This window comes from Chelon labrosus, assembly GCF_963514085.1.
Source record: "Chelon labrosus genome assembly, chromosome: 1".
Classification (NCBI taxonomy): domain Eukaryota; kingdom Metazoa; phylum Chordata; class Actinopteri; order Mugiliformes; family Mugilidae; genus Chelon; species Chelon labrosus.
The window spans coordinates 29,908,650-29,919,449 of NC_140337.1; positions in this window are offsets into that span (position 1 = coordinate 29,908,650).

A 10,800-nucleotide genomic window follows, 5' to 3' on the forward strand; every position below is an offset into this window, starting at 1 on the left:
TGGCACTTCAGTTCATGGAATGAGTAAAGGCAGGTGAGCGAATACTTTTGGTAATATAGTGTATATCAAAATCAAAAATATCAATCACAATAGAACTTTATTGACAAAGTGGTTCTGTTGCTGTGGAGCATAAAGGGAAAAGGACAAAAGGGAATTCATTCATTCATTCATTCATTCATTCATTCATGTTCTGTAACCGCTTGTCCCCTGGAGGGTCGTGGGGGTGCTGGAGCCTATCCCAGCTGTCATTGCTCCCAATGACCCCGGACAGGTCGGGAATTAATTCTAAATCTTGAATTAAATTTTAAAAGAATGGAAACTTTGTCAGTATTTCACTGTTTCTTTTTCAGTTGCAGTCTCTGGAGGTGACACAGATGATCCGAACACCGTGACTTATGCGGTCGTAACTGCAAAGCGCGGAAAAGGTCGGCTTATTATTTTAATTCACATCTTTAATACAACCTGAACCACAACGAGTGCTGTAATGTAGAACTTTGGTCTTACTTATTGGCCTTGAGAACGTGGTACATTTCATGTCCGTATTTAGGTCGGCCTTACAAGAAGACTTGAGAGTGGCAGTTGAGATAAATTGCGAGCCTTGTTACAGTACAAGGGACGGGTTACGTCTTATTTTTGTTTCCTCTGCCTCTGCTTTGTACGTGCCGTTGTTGTTTTAGACACGGTAGATGCTGCTGATAATTCAGGCCTCTGCTTAAAGTCAAACCACAAAGAGAACAGGGTAAGAGAGTTCATAAACCCAGTCAGCCTGTCACTATGACTATTTATACATGGACTGTTTTACCTTGATCAGTGTTTCAGTGTCTTTTCTCCACTTCAGGTGAAGCTCAGTCCTCGCTGCAACCGATTTACTCCACTATAGCCATAAATGAGAAGATGCATCATGATTTTTTTTCATGCACTCGTCAATTTTTGTGATTTCGATCTAGTTTGTCTCCCTTCAGACTTGTGGAGAGAAAACTAAAACAGAATGCACATTTAGTTGATTATTTTAAAGCATTCATACTGAAGATTAATGCAAACTAGAAAATTCCCGCGGAAATTTTTGAAGTGCCGAGTGGGCTGTTGCCGGGGTTGTGTATTGAAAAAGCACACCTCAAATAGTAATTTTTAACATGTATATTTACACACATGAGCCACTAATTCTACCATTAGCCACAATTGTTAGCAATTAGCATGTCTTTACATGCAGTCAAGCATTAGCTGCTAATGTTAGCAATTAGCATGTCTTTACGACCATGAGCAGCTAGCACGCTGGCTGCTCTTGGTAGTAAAGCATTAGCCACTAATGTTAGCAATTAGCATGTCTTTACTAAGTAGCATGTCTTTACTACCATGAGCAGCAGCTATAACAAAAAGCACAACTCAAATAGTCATTTAAGGCCTGGTTCCTACTGACAGGATGGGTGTGAGTTTGATGTCATGCAGGGTACAACAAACCAAACAGGATGAGGAGGATGCAGTAGGCCTGGCTGAGAGAGAGAGACACTGAGAAGGGTCGTCCTTTATGCTTCGCCTTCTACAAACTGAAGGACAGGTACAGGCAGCAGAGCCCTCCCAGCTCCACCTGAAAGCCAGCATCAAATAAGGAAGAGAGTGGGACGGATCGTCACACCCCCACCTTTAAGAGGGGTGTCCTCACTAGGATCCCCAGACAAAGAACGAGCAAATCGTAATAATTGATCGTTAATCATAATAATTTTAACAATAAAACTCATTACTCCTACCTGAGCAATAGTTGAACAGTTTACGGCACAGTCTTACAGTTAGAAAAACATTAATATTAAACTTAACACATCCAGGCTGTAACAAGGAATCAGCGATGAAGTGAAGACCTTCAAACTGTCCTGTTAGTCCAGCTCTTTGTCTCATGTTGGACGTCACTGCAGTCTGTCTGGATCAGCTGGAGGAAAACTATACGCAGACAAATAGACATTAAGATTAAGATTAAGTGTCTGTCGGCCAAGTATACTTGTGTATACAAGGAATTTGGTCTCTGCAACCGTGAATTAGTGAATTAGTGAACACACACAAAGCACACAGTGAGGTGAAGCACACACTAACCCGGAGCAGTGAGCTACCATGCTACAGTGGCGCTCGGGGAGCAGTGAGGGGTTAGGTGCCTTGCTCAAGGGCACTACCGGTCGGGGGTTCAAACCGGCAAACCGGCAACCAGCAACCGGCAACCCTCCGGTCACAAGCCCAAAGCGCTAACCAGTAGGCCACGGCTGCCCCTGTCATGTCAAATAATGTTATGTAACATACTGAATATAACTCTTATGAGTGTTCAACAGCTCATTATTTATTTAATTAAAAATATCATATTATATTAAATTACTCCAATTATTTATATATACTGTCATTAATGTTGTTACAAGCCATAAACGTTTCCTACTTTATGTGGTGGAATAATATATTTTTCAGTTTGACACAGTTTTAGTGGCTAACCCCACTAGCCTCCGCGTTAGCTCGCGGCTAACTCCCGCGGCTAACTCGCGGTTAAGTCCCGCGGGTCCGCGGTTAAATCCCGGTTAGCTCGCGGTTAAGTCCCGGTTAGCTCGCGGTTAAATCCCGGTTAGCTTGCGGTTAGCTCGAGGCTAGCTCGCGGTTAGCTCGAGGCTAACTCCGCGGTTTAGTCCGCGGCGGTTAGCTAGCTGCTAGCTCCGCTAGCTCGCTAACATACATGAGCTATGCTGGAAGGCTAGCCTAAGGCTAAAACATTGGGCAGCTAGTAGTTAACTTCTATTAACAGTTCAGCTATGTTGGGCACAAACACTTAACATATAAATAATTCTAGAAACTCACTTACCTAATAAAGTGATAGCACCAACAGAGGAGGGAGAGAGAGAGAGAGGGAGAGGGAGAGGGAGGGGGGGGGGGGGTCATGGAGTGTTCTGTCTCCCCATTGTAACAGTCTGAGAGTCCCTAATGTTTTGTCAGTCTGTGTCTGTAATGCTATAGTGGGGGGGTTGGAGTGGGGGGGTCATAGTGTCAGGTTCTGGCTCCCTACTATAGTCCTGTAATGGGTTTAGGGGGTCATAATGTTTTGGCAGTCTGTGTCTGTAATGCTTAAATGGAGTGGAGGGGGGGGGGGGGGGGGTCATAGTGTCAGATTCTGGCTCCCTACTATAGTCCTGTAATGGGTTGAGGGGTCATAATGTTTTGGCAGTCTGTGTCTGTAATGCTATAGTGGGAGGGGGGGTGGGGGGGGGTTGGAGTGGGGGGGTCATAATGTCAGGTTCTGGCCCCCTACAGTACTGCAGTAATGGTTTGAGGGGGTTTTAATGTTTTGGCAGATCCTGTTATCCACTGAGAACTCTTTTCCCGCCACTCGGGTCTGGTTGTCATGGCTACCAGGGTCAACTGCTGCTCCTTCTCCTTCTCCCTCTCACCTCTGCCTGAGTCTGAGGGAAAGTGCAGACTAGGATTTGCCCTCCGAACAAATGCTTGTATCTCAAAAACTACAAGTGCTATCGAGAAAACAAACACATCGTGAGCGTCAGCCAAGGGTTTTCTACAATTTAGTGTTGTTGCCACGCGCGTACTGCCAAAATTGTGGCCGTAGTCGTTTTGGAAAGAAAGTATGCGACACGAAAAATCGTCGAGAAATCCCTCTCGATTTCCACATACACACACATGGGGAAAAATTCGAAAAGCTGTCGCCGCACTCCTCGCTCAGAGGAGCCTCCAGTCCAAACCGTACGTCCCACACATATCAAACCAACACCATCTTAAAGCCAACAAAAATCCCTACGTTTTTATGTATATTTTATCTCTGTACCTCAAAAACTGTGGCCACCACGTGAGATTGAACCTTTTTTTTTCAGAATATCACCGAAACTCTGAAGCTAGAGTGACAGTTAGAGTGGGCCATAGAGCCCCATTATAAACGCTGATTTTTAATCTTTTTCCCCAAATTTCACCAAAACGTAAACTGCGACCCTGACCAAACCGTAAAAGGTATCGAAACGCCGTTTTCAGGACGAGAAAGCTACACTTCCCGTGCCTCGTACAAACTTCCAAGCATTTTTCTACTACAAAGCATGGCCGAGTAATCGCTCGACAAAGCCAAGCTGGAAATTTTGGAATGTTGCCGCTTTTTTCGGGCTTCTCCATTCATTTCAATGAGAAATTTCTCGTGGTTTTTCGCGAATAAATTCGCGAAAAACTCACGAATCCCTTATAAAAGTAATAGCACGGGATTCGGGATCAAAACACACGTTTTGATATATCATGTGTTGGGGTCCTCTCGCTGGTTCGGGCCGCATTCTTCGGCGAAAAAGGGCGGAAAATGAATAATAAAACTGCAAAGAAACACGCAGAAGATTAATAGTTGCCTCGTGCCTATGGCACGAGGCACTACTCCCATAGCTGCTAGCTATGGGAGTAGTGCCTCGTGTCATAGGCACTCGGCACTAATAAGCAAACCTATAATTTGCATAACTAAACTTTAATTTGCACAATTAGACCAAACCCTTAATGAGTTCATTAACAGTGAATTAATAATACGCTAATGGTGCTACAACAGGTAATAACACAATGCAGCCATCTTGTAATGAAAGCCAGCTTTGCACTAATATGTAACATGCCTTGGTGGCACTTTTTCGTGGAGAGGTACATGTATGGACAACAGTCACAAGGAAGAAAGTTTTATTTTTACTAGAACTTTTGTAGAATAGGTGAATTTTGTGGTATTTCTATAAACTATATATTCAGTGGCATCTCTGTACTTGATATCATTCCTATCAGGGTCTTTGCTAGTGTCTAATCTAGAAGACATTTATGTTTTCAAAGGTTTCTTTATGGAAATAGCACAAAGAAATAGCACGAGAAATCCAAGTCGCACCTATCCATAGAGACCAGGGTCATGTATATCAACCAGATCGTTAGAAAGTTTAATTATCCTGAAAATAATCTGGTGAGAAGTTGTTCTTGATCAAAGTCTTCTTTTTAAAAGATCAACTTTCCTGTGACTTGTTTCCAAAGCTGCTGTGAACCCAAGGTCAGCCAGAGACTCAAGCCCAACAAAGCAGGAAGCCGTCTACTCCACTGTGATGATGGTGAGGCCGCTGCTCTCTCTGAACCAGTTTGTTTAAACATGAACAGCTTAGTTTGATATTTCAAGTTTCTGTACTTGAGGCCGGAGATGTGTTCTCAATCTTGAAAGCAGATTCATAAATGATACTGTAAACTCTAGGATGTTCATCTTCTTGGACATTTAAGATTTTTAGTCTGTACAGCAACATAATAAGTCCTGTAAAATATGAGCATATGTGTGATATTTTATAATATTTAACTGTATGTTTGGTCCCAAAAAGCCCACCTGACTGAAGGAGGAAGGAGTCTGCTTAAAGCTGTGCCGAGCATCCACCACAGAATAAGTGCTGAAATTGTATCTATATTTATATGTCTGACATGATTTTATCCTCTGAATTGATTCTCCAACACATTATAATGCAGCATTTGTCATATCTTAATTAAATCAATAAATAATGTAAATAGAATAAAGTTATCCCAAACTTGCCAGTATCGTTTTGACTCAGCAATGACTTCAAAAAGCTCAACATTACTCTCACTACACTGTAAAACATTTCAAGTCAGTAAAACAAAAGTTCACCTTCTGCCTTAAAAATATAAGTTACAACTAACAATCATTTCAACTTGATTCTATGAGTTAAAATACCTTATTAAGTCACATTGTCCATTGAAGGAAACATTTTATCTCATCGAGTGAACTCACAGTTTATCACTATTTCTACTCACATTTCCAAGTTAAGATCAGATAAAGATAAATTCATATCAGCTGCCATTTTAAGTCTGTTTCCAGAAATGTAACATTTATTTTATTTAGGTCATCTAGAGAGGAGGAAATTAAAATTTTATTCACCAAAAACAGTCTCTGTGGAATGAATTCCTGGTAGGGAAACGGCTTCTAAAATGCCAATATTTTTTGCTGATGTTTTTTATAGTAATATTAACAGTATTCAAATAATATCACCTTTCCTTCTCCTCCTCCATCACTTTTCTCAACTCAGATCTGAAGAGATGAGTCAAATGAACATTGACCACACAGACAAAACTCACAAGAAGTCAAGACAATGGATTACTTTAAGTTTAATAGGGTTAGGGTTAGGGGTCGGGGTTAGGGTTAAATTGAGTTCAATATTAAAAACATGTTATAGCTACTGGAGTTAAAGAGAAGAAACATGTTTACATAAGTTAATGGGGCTGTAATGTTTGCACATTCTTAAGAAGTACAGCGTCTCGGTGTTACATTTCTATGCAGATGATACACAGTTTTACCTGTCATTGAAACTGAACGATATGGATTGTTTAAACCTTTCTAAATTTCAATGAAAGTAAAACTGAGGTCATGATTTTTGGAGCTCGTGGCACCTGCGAGGCTCCTCATACAGATTTCACTTCCCTGCATGCAATTAAAACCTGGCCTTTGATAATAGGCAGTGAGTTGAAATTGGAAAAAAAAAAAACAGATAAATGCACTGCAAATGCAATCCATTTTTTATTTTTTTTTTACAGCTGAAGTTCTTATCTCATCCTGTCTTGACTGCTGTAATGTCCTCTATCCTGGTGTTAGCAAGGACTCTGTCATCCTTGCAGCTGCTGCAGAACGCTGCACTTCTTGGTATGTTTTTGGATTTTATTTTAACATTTGCGTAGCTCTCTGATCTACCCTACAACCACAGTACCTATTCAGGTCACTCAGGACCTGCAGACCAGTGGTTGAGAAGGCCTCTCAAACCTCCTGCTGTATTTGTTAAGAGGAGACTTGTCACCCTCTATTGGTTTGTGTTTGGCTGTTTCTTTTTTTTTGGCCTCAGGTGTGTAGAGTTGAGCTGCTGATCGTTAGCTGGGACTGGGCTGCCATCTCACCTGCTTCTCATCTTCCAATCAAGCCAAACCCTACTTCAGGAATTTCCACTCTCCCCCTGCTCACCAGGGGCCTCATGTACGAAGGTTGCGTGCGTACAAAAACGTTACGTACGTACTCACGGAAAAGTTCAGATGTGTCAAGAGTGAAATGTCCGGGAACTTTGTGCGTGCTTACGCCAACAACGTGGCTGGCGTACGTTGGATTCTACAGATCTGTAATTATATGAGTGGATACAAAAGCATGCGCAAAGTGGTGCCGAAAATATCGTTAACAACAATGGCAGCTTTAGCGTTATTAGAAGATATCGCAAATGGTCCAATAAGAAGAGAGCGTGTATTCAGAAACAGAGATGATTTACTGGCAAATAATGACAACTGGCTCATCAGCCGCTTTAGGTTCCCGAGGGCAATCCTTCTGGAACTGTGTGCAGAGCTGCAGCCGGCATTGGAGTGCCACACAGCGAGGAGCAATGTGTTGCCTGTGTCCGTACAGGTACTGACCACACTGGGGTTCCTCGCAACCGGGGCATTCCAGAGGGGACTGACCAACCGATTGGGACTGAGCCAGTCGACCCTGAGCAGAGCCATGCCAGCAGTGTGGGACGGAGTTATCCTCATGTCAGTCAGGTATATCAGATTCCCATACAATGCATCTCAACAGGTCAACATTAAAGAGCAATTTAAGAGACGGTTTAAGAGATTTAAGAGACGGTTTTCTGAATGTAATCAGAGCTATCGACAGCACACACATTGCTATACAAGCGCCATCGCATGAATTTGTAAATGTCAACAGGAAACATTTTCATTCATCAATGTACAGATCATACGTGATGCGCAAATGCAAGTAACCAACATTGTGGCAGTGTGCCAAAGAGGACATTTTTGCGCATCTCCACTCCAGTGAGTAGCGTCTCCAATTCGCTTTCTGTGAAGTTCTTCTTTTTTCCCGTCTTACTCATTCTTATGTTTTCGTTTTCTGATCGCGCAGAGAGGGGGATCTCAGGTGCAGGGTCAATTTAAATATAATTTGCATATTTAAAAGGGGTGTGGACATGGAGTTGCATATTTAAACGGGGTGTGGACAGGGAGGGATCGGGTACGCTCGACTGGGATGTACAAAGAAAATGTGCTTCTAAATGCTTCTAAATCTGAGCGTGCGCCACGTTTTAGAAGGAAATCCACGCAAGTCTTCGTACATGAGGCCCCAGTTCTTCAGTTTATGCCCGTGGTAGCAACATTAGAACCAGCAATAGTCGCTTGGCCTATTTCATTTTTGCTCAGTCTAAATAACCAGCTTCTCTTTGCTTCAGGTGCAGCCCACGCTCCAGCCTTTGCTGCCAGCCGTCTCCTCCTGATCTTTTTGTTTCTGTTTGGAACTCTGCCAGAGCTTTGTTTTCATTAAAGATGATCCTTGAGCCTGAAAACTTGAGTCCCATGCCAAGGTTCTTTCCTTTGAGTTGTTCACACCCCAACAGTATTACTGTTATCTTTTAGCTTCATCTCTCGTCAAAAAAATCTCAAATCTGATTAAATACATTGATACAATACATAAATACAACAGCAGAACTCTAATTGAACATTATGAACTTTTATACCTGCTGCCATGTTAAGGCTCATTGAGACTACTTCAGGACTAGACGCCGTAACTTACGTACGGAGCCTACGCCGGTGCGAGCCATCTGGCTCTGTAACAACTCCATCCAAACACTATCCGGCGCTGTGTCTTTTTTACTACAGGTACGGCTACTGCATCAAATTGATCAAATCAATTAGCATCATCTCACACATTTTTTTACAAAGTTGAATAAAATGCACAAATATCGGTCTGTAAATGCAAAAGTATATTCTTTATTTTTAAAGATTTGGACACATGTGTCCACATTCAAATTTCCATCTGAATTTTCTTCTGTTGATTGTAGAAAACAAGTAGACTTGTTCCATAGAATCTAAAATACTGACCTCATCCTGTAAAAGTCTTTTAAACGAACCAACGTTCACATCAAACTTGACTAATCCAATAAAATGGAGCCAAGTGTTTCCAGAGACTTTCTCTGCAGTGTGTGGTTTCTGCAGGAAGATCTGAGTCGTGCTGTTTCTCATCTAGAATGTTTGCTGTTTGATGGATTACTGAACTTTATTGAAGGAGTTCAACTGGGAAATATTTCACTGGAAAGTGACCTGGACTCTGTCTCCAGGCTTCCAGGACTTCAGATCCGTCCACTCCAGTCCACCAGCTACACCATAATACTCATGATCATAGTCTGGATGGTATAACTGTAAATGTAGTAAACCCAAAGGTCACAGAGTCACAGTCAGAAAATAATAATTAGAAAAACTGAAGGAAAAGTAAGAAAATGGAAAATAGAACAACATCAATGAAACATCTAGAAAGACTCACATTAACAATCTTTCCAGCCTTGAGTTCCATTGATTGATCAAATGTGTATGTGATGGGTTCTCCATTGTTGATCTGTACTTTTAACTGACGTCCTCCCAGTGGTTGGTCCTGCAGGATGGAAATGAAAGACAAGAAGAAGAATGAGACACAGAGACAGGAACAAATGAATGTTGGTGTCTATTAAATCTGTTGCATCAATATTTTCTATGAAAAAATAAAGAAAATAGATTTTGACACTTAAAGCAACATCACCTGATCAGACATGTTTCTGAGACAGATATAGTTGCACTTGGGATCAACGAACACAGTGATGTCTCCTGACGTCTCCTGACTGTCTGAGCTGCTGCTGTTCTGCTTTGTCAGAGAATTATGAAGATGTGTTAGTTCAGGTTTGATTTCCTCTGACTGGGAGGAGACGACATCCACAGATTAGTCCTTTCACATCAGTCAGCTTCATGTTCTATCAGTCAATCATTCACATAACTTTTCATCATCAAACATCAATCTGATAAGGAGGTAGGACCTAGAACATGAAGAGGTTTATAAACCAATAAAAGACAGACAGCCAATGAGGAGTCTTTCTGGTCTTAGTCATCATCCATGTGTTCTTATATGTTATGTTGTCTTGTGGAGAGGAGGTAGAGCCCAAATGTAGACACCAGGGGAGGCAGGAAACAAAAGAACTTTACTGAAAACTGAAAAAAGATGGAACAGGAAGAGTTGCAGGGTATACAAAACCACAAATCCAAAAACAGGTAAAATCCAAAAACCACCAACATCAACCTCTGTGGAACATGAAAATGATCCGAAGATTAAATTACAGTGTTCCCTCACCACTCTGCTGTTTACTTTACGTGGAACAGCTACTTCGTAGGTTTTTAATTCATACATATCTATTTTTTTATCGCAGAAATTTTTCTATATCGCAGGAAAATACAGGCAATAAAATCGCATTATCCTGCGCATACACCAAGCGTTCAGCATCCTGCCTTGTCCATTTCACCTTGTGATCTTGCTGCGCGTAGTGTTTCTGTGACAGTGTTCCAGTTAATTAATTTACAACCCTACGATGCCTCCCTTGTTAAAATTATTACATATATTTTTTTTGTTTTTTTTTTAATCTGAAGGACGTATTCATAGAAAATATTTTAGACTTGTATATCTGGACTCTGGATTTTTCTCTGGATGTTGTTGTTTCTGATGAGAATGATGTGTGTGAATAAAATACTTCTCTCTCCATGTCTATGAACTTCTTCTTCACCTCATCTTTTATCATCTCCAGCTCTTTGTTTCTGGTCTCCAGCTCCTCCTGCAGCTGCTGATTCTCCTCTTGAAGCTTCTTGTTATCACCAGTTAGTTTTTCCACCTGAGGAGAGAGAAGACAGAAAGAGGAGATGAGATTAACAACAGACCTCCTACATGAATGTTGCCTTATTGTTTCTTCTCACTCAAAGTATGGTTTATGGCTTAATGTTTTATCCCTACACATC